The sequence below is a fragment of the Lichenostomus cassidix genome, chromosome 3, assembly GCF_008360975.1.
Source record: "Lichenostomus cassidix isolate B80296 chromosome 3, HeHo_3.0, whole genome shotgun sequence".
In the NCBI taxonomy this organism is placed as follows: Eukaryota; Metazoa; Chordata; class Aves; order Passeriformes; family Meliphagidae; genus Lichenostomus; species Lichenostomus cassidix.
In genome coordinates this window covers 66,605,249-66,624,559 of record NC_139483.1, presented here as the reverse complement: position 1 = coordinate 66,624,559, position 19,311 = coordinate 66,605,249, and the positions used below count along the sequence as shown (strand labels likewise).

General features: G+C 38.4%; 1 protein-coding gene across 2 annotated transcripts in view; it reads right to left on the bottom strand.

The window, feature by feature from the left end:
- The window catches only part of REV3L (REV3 like, DNA directed polymerase zeta catalytic subunit), a 115,152-nt gene that overhangs the window by 95,283 nt on the left and 558 nt on the right, over positions 1-19,311 (bottom strand). The window lies entirely within an intron of this gene.

Genomic DNA, 19,311 nt, shown 5'->3' with positions numbered 1-19,311 from the left:
ATAATTTTTTATGAAACTATTAAACCTTTGAAACCAGTTTATTCCATACTAGTTGGTTTTCTGCAGTGGATTCACTGCTTTTTACCCAAGAGCTTACAGAAACAAGCATTTATTATTAGGTCTTTAATTCAGCTGGTGGGAGAATACACATATGGTAATCTTCTCAAACCATTGTCCTCCCATGCTACAACTACTGAAATAGAAGTTAGCCATAGAAGAAAACAAAGAGAAGTAGAAGCTACTGAACACATTTTTCTTTTCACTGTCAGAGAAGTAATAATCTTCATCTCTTTGAAAATAGCTTTTGCTTTATTCAGATGTGTTTAGATGCCCTAGCAGCTGCTTATCCCACAGAAAACAAAAAGATTGGCAACCAAATCTGAAACCCTAGGTTAACCTTTGTACAACACCATTCAGTGACTCTGCATCTTCAGCACTCCTTATTCATCCACGTACCTCTAGTGGTATGTTCTACTTTTTATGCCAAGATCCTCTAAGAGTGTTTAGCAGCACATACTAGCAGCTTACATGCCCCTTGAGAACAACTGCAGCCAGAGAACTGGAGGACTACAAGCCCCAAAAATAATTTTAGTTGCATAGTCACAAGAAGCTTGAGTAAGAAATGTGCTTGAGCGCCATTCTATGATTTTTCCTAGTCAGTAAGCCTGACCAAATCTGAAAGTACAGGTAGGTTGTTAAAGTAAACTATATGATACACTTTTGGAGAAGAACCAAAAAAATACTATTGCTAATTGCTTAGTGAAGACACATCTTAAATGAGCACTTAAGAGTCTTCCTCAGAAGCAATTATTTACGTTTCCAAGATTTGAAAAGAAAGACCACATTCCTGAAGCCATGCAACAATTTCACACTAATGATCTTGTATCAGGAGACAGATGAAGAAGTTTGTACAAGTTCAAAAGTACACCGAGAAATCACAGGTCAAATTTTTTTGTCCCTGAGATCTGTTATTGCTGCAAATAACTCACAGTCCATAAATATTACTGATTACTAAAATGGTTTTAGGCAGTTGAAGTATAAAGTTGCCATCATTTCTTGCTCCTTTAAAAAAGAAGCAAAACATTTTTCAGGATGTACACTTTTGTAAAGCAATGAGAGCACTACTTAACTAGAGGCCCCAGTTCAAATCTAGAAAAATCTCAAGAGCACCAGTATCACGAAACAGAAGTATTCCCACTCTGATGTTTCAGATTTGGAGGTATTTGCATTTTATTTCCAGTACTGATGGTTTCACTTCTATTCTGGACAATGACATTTATTTCGCTGTCCCAGCTCCTGGTCATTTTGAAAGAAAGGTTTAATTCAATCCTTTGAACAATAATGATGAAATTATAAATAATGAGTTTAAGGAACAACTGACATACTTGAACTTGCTCATGCATACAAATCAGAAGTACTGATAGCAAAGTTCAGGACAATGAAGAAAAAGACACATTTTCTTGTATGCAGTTAGACTGAGAGGTGGAAACAGGACAATGCAGATTCAAATTATTCAGCTTATATTACCAGTGTAGCTCTGTGCCTAATTATAAATTAGGACTTCTACTTACATTTTTACAGATATTAGAAGCGTTTTCCAAAGTCTTATAGGAAACTGACAGAAAAACAAAATCTGAACTCTGACAACATTCTAACCATCAGACTGCTCTTACTTTTCCAGAGAACATTCAATTGGACAACTACAGGAAACAGACCATAATCAGGATGAAAAATCTGTGTTTAGAAAATATTTTACATAGTTGGAACCAACAATTCACTGATTATTTGAAACGCAAGTCAATTAACTTGAAGGTACTTGTTTTACTTTTGATACAAAGTGCATCAACAACAAAGCACAGAACCAGCAGAACTTCCCACGCAGGCGACCACCACATCATTGTATTAACAGTGATGGCTGTGGACTAGGAAAACAACCTGAAACCCTCCTGTTGAGAGAAAATAATAGTAAGACTTGTGCAAGCTTAAAGAGAAGCTGACTATTAAAACCTCCAGAGCTCTAGTCCATTCAGAGGTAAAAAATTTCCTCTCAAAAAAGCCGAAAAGAATTGCCATCAAAACCACCAGAAGATCTTGAAATACAAAAACCAGGTAAAGCTATTTATTTTCTTTCTTGGCTTTGGTTAAAAAAATAATTCATTGCTTTCGCTGGGGCATTTCTGCACTATCCTGTTCTAAAATCAATGTTCAAAACCTTTTAATTGCACGAAGTATAAACAGATTTTAATTTCTTCATGAAAAAACTTTCTGAGAAAAAAGCACTATATTTCCAACTCTTTGATGACAAAGGTGGACTTCCAAATAAGAAACATTTCAACCCTATGCCTGTAGAAAAATTATTCCTCTGCCTTTACTGTTGCTATTCATAGTTCTCTAAGCAGCTACTAGTCCTGACCAGATGACTGTAACAAATTCAAACACTTCTGGCAGAGGCATGTTTATTATTTTCCAATATGACTGCCTGCCAAGCTTCCTGGTCCAGGATTTTTTTTTTTTTTTTAAAGGAACTATGTGAGCCAAACTATGTCAGGGACTATCCTCCAAGCAGTTCTTTCAGAAAGTGGAAGTGCACTATCACATACGCAGACTTTCACTGGAATATGGTTCAAAAACATTAGAAGATGCAGCACAGTCAAAACTTTAACCTTCAGAGAAAATGTTATGCTGTGAGTCTTGAAAATCACTTACCAGTACAGAAACTCAAAATCTTTCTTAGCACATTATAAAAAAGCATAAATTTTAATGAAATGAGCCATCTTTAATTCCCCTCAAAATACAGCTTTTTAATAAAACCTTCTGTTTGGTGACTTTTTAATATATATGTTCTACAATGTCTCGTGTCCAATCCATTGCTCATTAGTTTGCTGCACACAATATTATGACATAAAGGCACATATCTTATGAGGAATTCTTAGAAGCACTAGTGCTCATCATTATCTTAAATGATGATCTTGTGATTAAAATACCTAGTGGCATGAAAAGGAGGATGAATCCCACTTCAAATCCATCTTGACCTTGTACAAAAGTCATTCAATCCCTCAGTCTTGTTTCTACATCTGTAATAACCAAATTAATAATTGATTAAATATTTTAAAGCACAAAGTCATTCAGTAACCACACACATGACATTCAGAGAGAAAAGCAGTCATGCAGTTTATACATGTGATAAATACTCAAAACCCACTCTTTGCAAGAGTGGAATTAAAAGAAAGGAAAGTCAAATGTCTTTGCAAAGATTCCGCTCATTACTCTCAGCTTGCAATCTGAACATAATCCTGAAAGGCCAGCTTGAAGGAAATATTATCTTTCAAGAGTTTAATCCTATTGAAAATAACTCTGCTATGTAAATGTACAAAGTAAGGACCAAATAACAGAGCTACTGCTTAAATGGGGAGTGGTTTGACATGGCAAGTATTTTTATTTATCTTGCTATTATCAGGTTTTCAAGTCTTGACATTTAAAATTCTGTTTAGGATGTGAACTGGGGAGCTGTGGGGGAGACAAAAACCTTAAGTTATGACTGCATGAAAAATAGCAATCACTTCAAAATCATGGCCATAGAGAATTAAAAACTTAACCTCATACACAAATCACAAATAAGACTGTGGGTTCTCCTTATTCTCTCCTACAAGTAAGTAGCCACCCTTATAATTACATGTTAAAAAAACCACACAGGACTCCAATTACTGGTTCTAAATAAAAACATCTGTAGCACATTTCTATTAAAAAGCAAACAAACAAACCCTGTAAGAATGGAATTCCTAGAGATAACCAGAAATACATTGATTTTATAGGAACTGTGATTCTTACATACTACTGAAAAATCACGTCCTGATGTTATGTAACCATATGAGCCGGATCATCTACTGACAAATTTCCTTGTACTCAACTGATGAATTGTCCACTGAAATTTTGATGCCTTACATATTAAGAAACTGTCTTAAAATAAAGAAAGATCATGATTTCTTACAACAATGGTCTGTTAACAAAAAAAGTCTTTAAATGTGACATTTTGGACACATTAATTCTGTTATTGTGGCTGCCACTGTTCAATAGCTGGGGATCAAGAACTCCATTAACAGACCATTACAGAAGATAAATATTTGTCTCCCCACCAAAAAGGTGCAAGCTATTTCTAAATAGGTATTAACTATAATCATCATAATCTACTGCATTTCTTTTTTTTCTCCTTTCACTTAATGGAAATTATTAGTCTTAATTAAATCCAAAATTCCTTTTGTTTCACTTTATTTCTTTGGAAAAGATCACTCAATTTTCATCACATTCTTTACCAACAGTAGAAAACATCTGTTGGCTTTTTTTTTTTGAACACATTTTTTAACTGCTTGAGCAAATTCTAATACAGAACTACAACAATTCCAACCAATACTATCCCTCTTTGGAGTAAAGCCTTTTGTCTATGAATAGGCCTATGCAGAAATACCACTAAGCCTCATGAGAGGTGATCTTTAAGCTGAAGACTTCAACATACAACTTGGCAATGAGAGATGATGTCCAGTTGCAACTGAGCTTATTTTAAAATGTGACTGAAATTCCTGAATAGAAAAGAGCTTTTGACCCCACTGTGCAACTATAAAAATGGTCGAAGAGCAACAGTTTTCACTACAGATGTGACCTGTGCTTCGTGACTTCAGAGCTAAACTTGAACTAACTCATAAAAGCAGAAATTACCTCAGGCCAGATTTACTTCTGAGTTAGGGATGAGTGTACACAGAAGCTATTTGCCAGAAAAACAAATAATTCACGCAGTTGGCACCTTGTCCTTCCAACATGGCTAGCCTCCAGTGTCAACTTAGAGATTTCCTTGTTCTAAATGCTAGCAGCTACTAGAACTTACGTTGATTTAAAAAAATCCACTTTACTCCTTGTAAAATATGTAATGTATCATGGTCATGAATTCTAGTGGTCAACTGAACACTTACAAAAAATAATAAGAGAATCCCAACCCAACTAAAAAGCCTGCTGTAGTATTTTCTTTCATACAGTACCTTTTTAAGACATTACACAGAATTGAGAGGATGCAAGAGCTACAAGGGAAAAAGAAACATTATACTTTAAAAAAGTAACTTATTAGTATTCAAATAGCAATAACAACTAGGACATGATTGTTTCTTCCTTGGCTGGAACACTGGAAAGAATTTCTGGAGTCTGCAATTAAGGTTCACTACAACTACAAAAAGCACAACATGCCTTCTCTTTCACCAGTAGGTTTCATAGGTTTCATAGAAAGAAGTAACAAAATGACACTGAGAGATTTTGGGTGGCACCAGTGACAATAATAATATTTAAGAATATTTAGAAAACCAACACAAAAAAAAAAAAAAGAACTGCCATCACCTCCACAGAAGCTTACTAGAAGTCATTCCTTTTGTAGAGATGACATTATCATCCTTAATTACAAATTTCATCCTTACACTGATTTTTAAACAATGTTTTCCCATGGAAATTTGAGGATTTTGTTTTCCCATTGACATTTTAATTTTTCCTTTAAAACCCATACTGACAAATGAAACATACACTTCACAGTATAATGACTTAGGACTGCTCTCATATCCAATCACTCTGGTTTTGACACAAAGATTTAATGGACAGATTTCCCTATCACATATTCCTTCTCTACTTTTCTGCAAATGCTAAGAAAATGAAGGCCATCAATACAACAGTTGCAGAATTTCCAAGTATTACTGAAATGCAAAAAAAAGAAAAACATGAAAAATCAGTCATACCTAATTCAAACATCCAAAATTTTCTTAAAAACTGTATCATAACATTTGTAACTGCTATACCAGCTTCTACTCAGAGGGGTTCTGAGTATGCACTCAAATACAATTTAGAGGTATTGTAGCAGAATTTATCTAATTCCATTACATTTAGTTACATGAAAGAATGGCTGGTATCTGTAACAGATCATTTCGCATTTGAAGAAATTAAGAAACCACTTTAATATGTTTAGATGGAAAAAAGTTGAGATTCCTTCATGAATGCAGATGGAATTGACTTCTAATTCCCCGAGCTTTATATTTTCTTCTTTTTCCTTCATATGTGTGTCTTCCTGTAATCCTCACATGACTGTGTCACCTCTAGTACTTGAAATACTCTGATTGATTGTTCTGATGAACTCAAACAGCACACTTCTGCAAAGCTGTGGTGTGTGCAGTAATTCAGAACACAGCCAGTAGAAAATCATCTGCCTTTCTTTAGTTACTCATTACAGCATCAATATGCAGCTCACAAAACACTCTGAAGCTGTTATTTTTAGCTCTAGAACAGCTGAAACCTGAATTATGCTGTGCTAACAATGAACCCAATTAGTTGAGGACAACAGACTGAGCCTACCTCCATTAAAAAAAAAACAAAACCACAAACACCCCCCAAAAGCCTCCTCAGCTCAGCAAACATACTAAATGAGTCCTTCCCTCTCTCCTGCCACTACCCAGCAATTCTAAGTGACTTCGTAGTGTAAAAGCACATACAAATAATCACGCTTGACCATTTATTTGTCACAACACAAGCCAAATAAAATCAGAAGGCTTCAGAAAGCAACATTTATGCAATGTGATGGTTACTACATCAAATTATGGGACCAAGAAACTCTTGCTCAATATTGCACACCATAAAACATTTTAAATCATTAACTAAATGGAGAAGAAAGACAATGCAAGCCATTGGATTGGAAACTCATCAAGTTATCTGTACAGATTCAACTGCATGATCAAGTTTTAAGTTTCAACTGATGGCTTCTGCAAAGCAGCTATAAAAACAAACAGGTATTGTACTGCTTGGTTTTAAACATTGCATGTGCTTCTCCTGATCCTTGTACACCAAATTATGTATCTTCAGACAATAAATGCACTACAACGAAATCTTAAGTCACCAGGTTTTATCCTAAAGCAGCTTCTTACTCAAGTTTCTCTGGCCAACTCCACTCTGATCTACTGTTATTTCTCCACCACCATTTTATCTCCACAACTTTATTGCCAAATGCATAGGTTTCAGCCTCTCACCATTACATGTTCTGCTATCAAAATACCAAGTTCCTGGCCATTAGGGTACAACAAGTGAAAAATGCAGTCACTCATCCTTTAAAAACTAGAATTTAAACATTCACTGTAATTAAATGGCTTACTGTGAGTCAGATGGCTACAGAAGCCAAATTATTAATAAACTTAAAACACTGCATTGCTAGTGGTTTCCATTAGAGAGCAACATTCTGAAAAAAACAAAGACTAACTTGGAAAGAACAAGATATTGCTACAGTTTTCTTACAATAAATCAAGCTTACACAACACAAGTAAGTTCATGGAAGTAACTGAGTAACATGACAAACTACAAGAAGCCCACGCGCACTAACAACGAGATGATCAGGCTGAAGAAGTGTGTTGTTTTTCACAGCATTTGGGTTTTGTTCTGGTTTTTAAACCTACCACATGTGCACCTAACATTATGCAGGCCCACCTATCTTTCTCTCCCAGCAAGAGATGCATTTTCTTGTGCACACATCACTGCAGAGTCTGGCTTGAAGTCTGGCTGGTTTTAGTTTATTTCTATTGATACACTGGGAAGATGAACACCAGATATTTACTTGTTTTATTTACACTTTCACATCCCTTAAGCTAAAAATCATATGAATTTTCACAAAAGCAGGGAACACAGAAGATCTTCACAAACTGTACAGTACTGATGAGAATATTGTAGTTCTTCGCTATGTGTAGAAGATAGCTCTTGGACAGTTCTCAGTCGGGGAGACTTTGTTTTTCTCTCTTCTCCCACAGCAATTTATTGCTTCTCCAGAGCAATAAACCTCATGCAACACCTCATCTACTTCCAGCCACAAGTCAGGAGATAAGAAATTCCAGGGGACGAATCAGCCCCATGAGCCAAAGTAAGCAAAACCAAAAGGGAGCAGACTTAGATAACTGGTCCCTGTTATTGCAACTCCAACATCAATATTTTCCACAGTTCTGGCTCTCAGCACTCTCCTTCCCTCCAACTTCCCCCACCCCCCAACTCACCTCACATGCTCTACATACTCCTTTCTGATCCCAGTCTTCCTTTCAACACATCCCACCCTCCTCCTGTTTTTCCATTCAGGAAATCCCTCCTACAAAATTCCACTTCAAAATAATGACTAACAACTTTGCCATGCCATCTGTTTTCATAACATATCACTCTTTCTACACCTTTTAATGCTCCATTTATATAGAGCATAACTTTCTTGGAGTGAGGACTACCCTACTATTGTCTGCACACCACCTAAAACAACTGGTTTCTGATCTCAAATCTTTCATCTTTAATACAGCAGCAGTTAAAAATGACTATTTATTTCCTTGATTAGGTTTCCAACCGCTGGCATAAGAACACAAATTCACCAAAACCTGACATGCTGGCACAGTCTGTAAATGCTTAGCAGTACTTCATTCTGTTTTTCCCATCTATCTGAAGGTGTGTCTGTGGGGTTGTTGGTAGGGGGTTTTTTATGGGTTTTTTTACCTTTTTTTATTGGGTTTTTTGGGGGGTTTTTAATGCATCAGACTCAAACCAGGAAACTACACTGTAAACATACTAAATTAATCTCTGCACAGGAGTTGCAGGTTTACAAACACACATGTCAATGCACAATTCCTCAAGAACTGTACATCAAAAAAAATCACCACCAACAAAATAACGCAACCCAAAACAACATAAAAAACCCAGAAAACAGAATGACCTGAATTATCATGGCATAAATGTACAACATATGCCATTCTTCTACAGTAAGGAAAACATGGGACAATTTAAAACCGTATTTTCAACAAAGAGCACCTTTTCAGTCACATGGTGACTTATATTCAGTTAGTTTACTTAATTCTCAAGTTTTCCATCAGGTAAAACATACCATCAAAACCCAGAAAATCCAGATCCAGGAATTATTACTTTTACACAGTCATACTATGCCCAAGATATTTAATGTAGAAGTTTTATAAATGCTACAAAACAAACCTTGCTGTAATCACAACAGAGATGAAGTGCGTATACTTTCACCTCAGAGGATGGTATGTTAAAAAAAGGAAGAGGTAACAGGACACACACTGGAGATCTCTAAAACAGATTTGACTGTTACGCAGGAGGGAGAGAAATGAAGCTTAAGTGTGGAGAAGCAGCCTTGCAATAATGGATCATAGAGGCCAGCCATTTGCAGTGTACTCTAGAGGTCAAAACTCAGGCCAATGCTGTTTAACATCTTCATTAAGGACCTGGACATTGAACAGGTGCACCTCAGCAAGTTTGCAGATGACAAAATCTGGAAGAGTGCTGTGAGAGGGTTGTGCTGACATTCATTACAGGTTGAAGAACTGGGTAGAAGAATTTCACGGAGCCCTACAAACAGAAATGAAAAGTCTTAACCTGGGGAGGAGTAACTCCATACATTGCTAGGGGCTGGAGGCAGACTGTCTGGAAAGCAGCTCTGATGGAAAGAACCCGGGGTCCTGAATGAACGTAAGCAAGCAGCCATAAAGGATGTCAAGAGTGTCTTGAGCAGCATTAGGAAGAATAACACCAGCAGGTTGAGGGGCAGGATGCTTCTCTCCTCACCATTGGTGAGGTGCATGCTGGAGGGCTAGCTTTGATGGGAACAACGTACATACAGGGGAAGGATGAGTAAGCCAGGACTTTGTAGCCTCAGGAAGAGAAGGATTGGGTGGGAAGGATCTTATCAATGTGTATAAAGTACCATATAGGAAGTACTGAAGAAGAGAGCCTGACTCCTCAGTGGTACCTAATGAATGGACAAGAGGCAATAAGCACAAATTGAAACACAAGAAACATAAAAAAAAATAAGTCTGGTCATTTTATTTATTTGGTTTGATTTGTTGTGAGTGTGGTCAAACACTGAAGTTACTTAGACTGTGGCATTTTCATCCTTGGAGCTGGTCTAGATAGTCCTGCTTTGTGCATGGTGCTTGGACTAACTAGACAATCTCTAGATGTCTATTCCAACAAGAACATTAATCTGAGGGTGAAAACACACTTCTACTGTAAGAAATAGATAAACAGATAACCCACGACAGAACTGGGCTGTTTTTACTGCTGCTATTTAGGTCTCACAGTAAAGATGGCTAAGAGTCAGTTCCACAAAGCTAATTCAAAGAGTTCAAAAATTAAAATATTTGATACTGTAGATTCATTTTACCTCAGCATAAGAATTTGCCTGTAATCTCTTCTGATTTCCTACAGACAACAAAATAGGTTTCACTGCTTACAAATGTGAACGACACAAATCCGTTTGTATAACGGTTAATGGACAAAGACATACAAGAACATAAAGAATGATACATCTGCAATAAAAGTATTTTGTAACATTTTAGCTAGCTTAAATATGTAACTTTTCACAAGAAAATACAAAAGTTTCCATATCAAGTACTCCAGAAAAAAGCCTCTTCATCTGGATAATAAGTATAATAGGGGTGTCAGCAATAAAAATTTGTTCATTATTGATCTGAAGGCAGTACCTGCCAATGTGAAGGACTGAATCAGTTTCCAATTCCCACTGCTTAATAAGATCTGTGCTATGCAGAAACGCACCTAAGCAGTTTCAAACATAAAACGAAAGACTCATTATACATCTCATTATAGAAAACTCAGAAAACTTCTATTGTAAACCTCCCCTGAGGAGTAATGTCAGGTATTATGGATTAGGTGCAACATTCCACAGTCCTTTCAATATTCATACTGGGTATTTCATGTTGATATTGCACCTAAAATAGGACACACAGCTTTTCTGTAGTAAACACTGGTTTAGTCAGCAAACAGCACAGAGGCACAACATGAATGTAAATAAACAGGGCTGCTCCTACTTTTTCTCTAATTTTTATAAAAAGAACATGCCACTGAGGGGCAAACACAGCTTAGCAGTGGTCTCTGTACTGAATATTCTCTCTTCTTCTTTCCACATCTCAATCAGTTTTCACTAACAACACCAAAACCTTCCAGTAACTTTCACAGCTGTGGGATAACCAACTTCAAGACAGCTACCTGGCAACCCTTCCACACCATTTGGATGAAACTGTGCTTACCTGGACACACAAACAGGCTGCACAGAGCACCCGGATACTCACTGCTGACAAGAATAATCTCAGCAATCACAGAATGGCTGAGGTTAGAAGGGACCTCTGGAGATCACCCAGACCAAACGCCCTGCCCAAGCAGGGCCACCTAGAGCTGGTTGCCCAGGATCACATCCTGAGAACTTTTAGGCATGTCCAAGGATGATGAGTTCCCAACGAGAGAACCAGAGAAGGCATGCACATATACACCAAGGTACTCATAAACATGCAGTCAACATGGCAGACTGCAAATATGTGAGTTGGGGAAGAAGTTATCAGAAATGGCTGTCTGCATACTGATCATAGGAAGGCTGTAACATACAGACATCAAAAGGTTCTCTAATAAGCCATACAGCTCACCCCAGCCAGCAAGTGTGAAGTTTTATTTAAACGCCCTGCCAAAAGCCACACAAACTTCTGCACACCTTATAAATTCTTGGTAATAAAAAGCAGTTCTTGAAAGAAAAAAGCCTTAACATGCATGAATGAAGCCTATGCAAGAAGTGATATTTCAGAGAGTCTCTATATTTGGTACAAACTTATCTGGTATTTGTTTAGACTCTTGTGTATTTTGGGCTCTATTCTCAGTCTTAGCTGTATCAGTGGCAGAAAAATGCTGGCTGTTTGCAAGCTCACATACACATTATTCCACTGCATTCTTAAGAATTATTGGTTTAACCGAATACATATAGGTATTGTGAATAACAGTGCAATTAAGTTCAACTATAAAGATTTCACAGCAGATCTTTGCAATCAATCCCTGGACCTTGTTAACCAAGCCTAGGCCCTAACATTATAATTGTTACCACAACTATAACTTTGGTCAACATATAAAAGAACATTATTTTACTGTTCACATAAATTTATTACTGGGCAGTGTAGCAGCACAGAAATAATACTACTTGCAGACAGCAGCTTCTTCACTGTGCTATCAGTTCTGCTATTTATTTGGTGTGGGACCCTAAGTAAATTCATCCTTTTCTTTACACAGGTAAACCTTGCTGTCTGTCAAGAACATGTTCCTGAAATGTGAGATAATTCAATAAGTGAAACAAATTTCCCCACAGAATAAATGTAATATACAGGAGACATACACAAGAACTTTAAAAATGCACACAGTTGTAATACATAAGGACACTACATATGACATGGCAGACAGAGAGGAAAAGGCAAAGAAGCAAGTTCATCAGCTGTCACCTCAGCATCCAATGATGACAGATCAGGAGGCTGAGATACTGGCTTTGCAATAGCTGAAGATAAGAGAGTCTCTTTAAAGTGTAATTAAAGAAGGAAAAAAATTTTTGATTGCCAATTGTCCTGAGATTTTGATGAGCAGGTCTCCTGTAACATGAGACTGAATCTCCAGTAATCCTGTCCAATCATTGTAAAAAATTTCAGCTGCTTCATTTGTGAGACAGAACATTGACTATAAATCTTCTAGTATGAGTGTTCATACTGCCTCTTTCCAAATGGTTATATGTTCACTGTCATCGTCATCCTTCTCAGAGGTCCACTGCACACAGAGGTCAATCAAGTCAACCAAGGGTAAAGGACAAAACCAAGGTAATGACAACAGTTAGTACAAGAGGCTATTATTAAATGATCAATACTGGAACTCTGAATATGAGAAACTGAGAAGAAATGGACAGCATGGTATTACCACACCTGTTTCCTTCTTTCAGAGATTTATCCTGTCTACTCATACTGCAAAAATTACTAAGCAGGAGCTGTTTCTCACTGAGTGTTTACACATCATCTCATCCTGCCAACCTCAGTTGTGATATGCATGTGCTTCTCTGGTAAAAATAAGAGAGACAACTATTTTCAGACCAGTGTGCTATTTTGAGGAGGTTCATTTTACACACTGAAAAATAATATATTTCAACAAGCAGCCAAAAAGCACTCTTAAGAAGTATGTAAAGAACTGGAAATTGTAGTTGAGATAGATAAGCTCCTGGTCTACTTCCAGGGACACACTGATCATAAAAACCAATCCCAGATTCAATACAGAGGCAGCTACTTTGTGGGACACTTTGAAGTCTGCAGCTGATTGCGTTTTAAGCACGTAGGGTCAGTTATGCATGTATTTTTTCAACTGAATTGTAACAGCACAAATATATTCAGTGACTTGACCAAGAGGTACTCCACAATAGCAAGTACAATATTGGTTATGAACCCAATATCTGGATTCTATTTCGAACATCAATTTTGTCACAGTATTTTAAAGTTTATTTACGAAACAGAATTTTAGCAACTTGTATACATACAAGTACGAAATTGGCTACTTTACAAGTTTCATGCCAGTGGAGCAGAATCTCAGTTTATTCAGACAGCCTTTCATTGCTCAAATAACTCAGCAGGAAATCTATACAAAGTATGCAACAAATGCCTCTAAATAAAAAACTGAAAAAACACCACCACCACCACCAAAAAAATCTAGAAGGTTCTTAAAAAAACCCCAACCAAACACAACCCCACCAAACCCCTACCCCTCCCCCCCCAAAACCTGACAATTTAGAAAACACATCCTTTTAAGACACGAGGCAATTTTTCAAACAGTTCTTCAGAAGTATGAGAAGCCTGTCAGTGCAAGATGCAGAAACATTATGATGGAAGTGAAGCTACACTTCACAAGCTACACACAGCCTAAAGTATCTTCTAGGCCATGCTGTAGCCCATAGAACAACCCCTTATCAAGAGCTGTATGGCTGGTATTTTTCAGGAAAGTGTGTGAAGTGGTAAAGCAAAGGCACAAGCCTCACCACAATGGCTATATCCCCTTTTGTGTCCTCTCACTGTGAAGCCACTGAAGAAACTGGAAGAGCGTCAGCAAGAAGTAGTACCCACTTCTGGGAAATGGAATATGGAAAGGAGCAGCAACTGGAACGACGTAGCTCGGAACAGTGAACTAAGGAAGCTACAGGGAATGACCGCTGTGGGACAGTGTCTGAAATGGTAGTGAAAATGGGGAGAGGAAAAGTTCATCACGAGCTGAGCATAGAAAGCAGCAAGATCTTGTAATGATTTCAGTCCTTCCCAAATGAGCAACAACAGAGGACGGAAAGACAGACACTGGATGAGATCAGATATACAGGCTAGCAAGGTCAGTGAATGGGCAAAGGGGAGCGGGAAGAACAGAAGAAAGAAGATAAGGAGGCTCCTTCACTGAGTCATACCAGAGCTACTGCTGCTGGAATGCAGCCAGATTTTAGCTGGAGCTTTTGCCTCTGCTTTTCTTCTCCCCTCTCAGAAAACCAAGAAGTGAAGGCACCAAACTTAGATGTCTACCTGAAATACATTCACATTTTGCTGACTGTAAGCCCCTACTCTATATTACATTTAGCCTCAGAAAAACTTGTAATCAAAAGCATGCAATCCTTTTCTCTGGCTGAGTTTTTGTGCTGCCCTGAGTAAGATTCTTTCTTCGATCAGTGATTTCATAACGTAAAATACAAAACCCCTACAAATGAGACAAATACAGAAAGTGGCAGTTGAGAACAACACTTATACTACTCTTCAAATTACACATTGCTTTTACCTAGGTAAATTCCTAATCTGCCTTCTCCAAAGGCCCTCCTGTCAACTGAACACACATTTCACAGCCTAACACCCTTCAAAAGCAATTTTAAATGTGCACCTATTTTTGTAAGATGTATCACATATCAGCCTCAAATCACATTCACATCAGAATTAATTTTTATTGCTAATATTTCAACTGTTTGACAATACTCATTATCACACACCAACAGATATCTCCTATGTGGTTTATGAGTAGTGTCCTCAGCCACTTATACTCAGTCTTGTTAAGTGAAGTGATAATTTAGCAACCTCAGCTTGCTTATTAATATTTCTCCTAAAATCATATCCAGTTCATCTAGTCTCCCTGATTTCTGTATGGATGGATTTACAGCTTGGTTCTGTGTTTCTGCAGTTGAATAAGCACCTGACAGAAACACTCAATCGAGCATTCACATAAATGTTCAGAAGTGGTCAGTGAAATCTTGAGGATGGACGCCAAGGGCTTGAAATGGTCAAGTGTTAGTAGGAAACAAATCAAAGCTTTGATACGCCCATACACCACAAGAGATCTCATAGTACACAAATCTTCACAGTACAAGCTAAATGGAAGCAACATGGGACAGCAAACTCCTTCTGCGGTCACCTAAACTTAATATAAGTTTGGAATGAGACTTAGGGTGACTTACAAAGCTTGATTAGCAAACAGTGAATTAAATTCCACATACTTTTTCAGAGGAATAAAAATAATACAGACATGGCAGGACTCCATCCTTGGCCCAGTTCTCTTCAACATCTTCACTGATGACTTAGATACAGGACTTAAAAGAATACTAAGCAAGTTTGTGGCAGCACTAAATTGAGAGGAGCTGCTGACTCCCTTAAGGGCAGAGAGGCCCTGCAGAGAGAGAGACCTTGACAAATCAGTGAGATGGGAAACCACCAACCATATGAGGTTTAACAAGATCAAGTGCCAGATTCTGCAACCGAGATGGTGCAACCCTGGTTTTGTGTATAGACCAGGGAACAAGAGGCTGAAGACCAACACTGTGGAAAGGGACCTGGGGGTCCTGGTGGATGGCAAATTGAACATGAGTCATTTAGCTATTAGAAAGCATCCAAAGGAGGGCCACAGGGATGGTGAAGGGCCTTGAGGGGAAGCCACATGGGTAGCAACTGAGGTTGCTTGGTCTGTTCAGCCTGGAGGAGAGTGCAGCTACAACTTCAGTGCAGCCACAACTTCCTCATGAAGGAGATGCAGGTACAGATCTCTTCACTCTTGTGACCAGTGACAGGACTCAAGGAAATGGCATGAAGCTGTGTTGTGGGAGGTTTAGGTTTGATACCAGAAAAAAGGTTTTCCTGGCACTGGAACAGGCTCCCTGGGGAAGTGATCACAGCACCAAGCCTGACACAGTTCAGGAAGAATTTAGACAATGCTCTCAGGCACATGGAGTGACTCTTGGGGTGTCCTGTGCACAGCCAGGAGTTGGACTCGATGATCCTGATGGGTCCCTTCCAACTCAGCATATTCCATGATACAATGACTAAGACCTATGGAACAACATCTTCTCAAACAAAACTATTCATATACATGATTTTTATGATTACAGATATGTCTGACCTTAAATATATCTGTTTTGAAGCTATGAGTTAAGGTACTTACATGGTTGCAAAAATCTTAACAAGATTCAGATTACAACAGGAATGACAATTCAAGAAATGATGATTCAACTAACAACAATACATTAACAGAAAAATTAATTTTCATTATGATTTCACCCTAAACAACAGGCCTTGCAATTTTTCAAGGTTTTTTTCCATTTTTAAAAAACATTTACAAAAGTACTAGGTAGCAGATAATACTGCCTGAGAATAGAATAAGACTGTTTCATACTTGAGCATTACCTAGTGAATTAAAACCTATTGTCTTTATGTATAAGCAGCAATATTATGAGACTCCCTTAGAGATACAAATACTGATGTATCAGATAATATCTATGCTCTTTTACAATAAAGCCTGAATTCAACACTGCTTTCATTGTATTACCACCATGGCAGTGTTGCAGCATTTCTGAAATTATACTTTTGTCCACATCACTATGTCAACAGACGTGCCAGTCTGCTTAAAGCACCAAACAGCTAATATTGAATGAAATGGCTCAACCAGCTCACTTCACCTTTTGCTATTGTAATCAGATTTTTACTCTTTATTTCACAAAATAACAGAATATAGTAGGCGGATCTTTGGGCTTAAACAAAATTTCGATTTCTTGTCTTTCAAGCTCTTATTATGCAAAGATGCAGGACATCAATACAGGATTTGAATAGCCTTGCCAAATAAAACCAGATTTCTTCCTCAAAAGGCATAAAAAAGTTGTCAAATGTTTCTGCCAACACAGTCCATTCTGGGGCCGATGCTTCCATTACTTTTAATTAAAAGTCTGGTTTTTATCTCCCCCGACCACAAACAGCTTTCTTTTTATAGATTGCACCAGTAAACCTTTACAAATTAATTGTTGGGTAGTGGATTACATAAAAGCCTTCAAAGGTAAGAACACTGGCAATCCCTGTCACTCACACACCTCACTGAGTGCAGTGCCTCCACAAGGTGGGGCAGAAAGCACAGGTGGGCGCCTTCAGGACCACTGCCCGTAGCTGCTGGTGGACACAAGGATACAGTGCTGCCAGACGTCTGGCTTTCTGAACATCTGCATAAGCCACTGCCACATACCAATCAAACTGCCTTCACTCAGCAGGTGGAATTTGGAGTCTATTCTGAACCTGACTCCCAATTAGCTGCACAGCTTGGGCACACAGCTATAAACACACCAAGATTCGTGCAAAGTTAATCATGCCGGAGGTGGAGCAGCCTATACAGCCGTAATGGATTGCTACCATGGAGGCAACAAGGCAACGGAGCACCTTTCCTGGAGGCAAGGGACACACATTAAACCCAACGAGAAAAGATTATTCCCATCCAGACCAACTCAAGTGAAGACAAGCACCACACTGCCTAAAAGCCAAACAATAGGGACACCCCATTGTCTTAGACAGTATGCTAGAGGTTGTTTTTACTATTCCTTTTTCCTCAAATAAAATGTTAGTATAGATGTGATTACACTTCATTTTAAATTTCAGCTCCAAGAAACAACCTGAGAATCACTGGCAGAGTACCCCTGACAATGACTGCTTAGGTCCAACACCTCTAAAGAGACAGAATTGCACTTGTCCCCTCTTTTTAAAAGAAAAAAGAACAATGCAGAGGTGCAGTAAGAAGCTCATGAAGCAAACATTACTAAATGTACAAAACAGAAAAAAAAAATTAAAAGTTTAAAAAGGAAATAAATAGGACAGACAAGTCACGCTGCCTTTGCAGACTCTAGTGAATTGTCTTCTCTAACGAAGACAAATTAGAAACACTTCTATTATGCAAACTGACATTAAAGTTTATGGTTGGGGAAGCCAGGGATTTCCTACTGTATTCCTAATAGCTGGACAACTAAACTACTTCACTGTTTACTTTATGATGCCACAGTCATGATATGGCATAGCCTAAACATTTTCTTAAAAGAAAATAAGCCTTAATGAGTTAACCACACACATGCACAAAAATTCTGCTACCTGCCAACAACCTCAGGCTCTACATTTTTTAATAATGAAATAGTTACTCGTGCCATTACATAAATATTATTACATAATATCTCCTTTGTATGCAGAATTAGAGCTACAATAAAATAGGTCCCACTATTTCAGTATTGTATCTATTAATTCCACTCATGCACTTAAAAATTTGGAGCTGTAGTTGCATCAGAGCACAACAGCTTTAATATGTCACGTTCCTCTGTGCTTAAACAGAGAAGTCAGATAATTCTGAATTGAAAAAAACAAAACAAGCCAACAAAAAATACAACAAAAAATCTGCTCTACTATAACTGAATGAAAGGAAAGACACCTCTGCTGCGCTTTTTTTATTATGTGGGCTTTTTTTTTTTCTTGCCTAAGATTTAATGTATGTGCCAATAAATAATTTGCAACGTGCCAGTCAATAAAATATGCAGAAATACCTTAATTCCCAAGGTCAGCATTACACAACATAAGTGTAAAGAGATCGCAAGCAATGATGCTTAGGTTTTAATATATCAAAAAACAGGGGTTTTTTCCAACTTAATATTTAACGTGTGGCCCAAGTACAATACATATTTAACTAATTTTCCTAAGCATGGAATTTGTTAGAAATTTGTTCTGAGAACACATTTGTTTGTATTGGTCAGGAAAACACTGTATTGGTCAGAAACACGTTTGAGACGTGGGAGGGCTGTGAGCACAAGGCCACACGGCGAAGAGGCAGTGAAGAGGTGGCATGTGACATTCGGGAGTCTCGGGGGGCAACATGTGGCCGGCGCTCAGGACGCTCCTCTCTGCAGTGCAGCACCGGTGCGTCCGGCCGCGCGCGATCCCCGCGGCGACACGAGCCCCCACTTCCCAAGTGCCGCACAAGTCTCACTGGTGACCGCGCTCAGCGGCTTCCCCTTCTCCGCTCGCCCTCCCGCAGCAGCAGCTCCGGGGAAGAGCGGGAGAGCGGCGGCGGGCACCGGGAGCGAGGGAGGCACGGGCCGGCCCCGGTGTTTGCACAGCTGCGCCGCTCTCCCGGGGCAGCTCCGCACAAAGC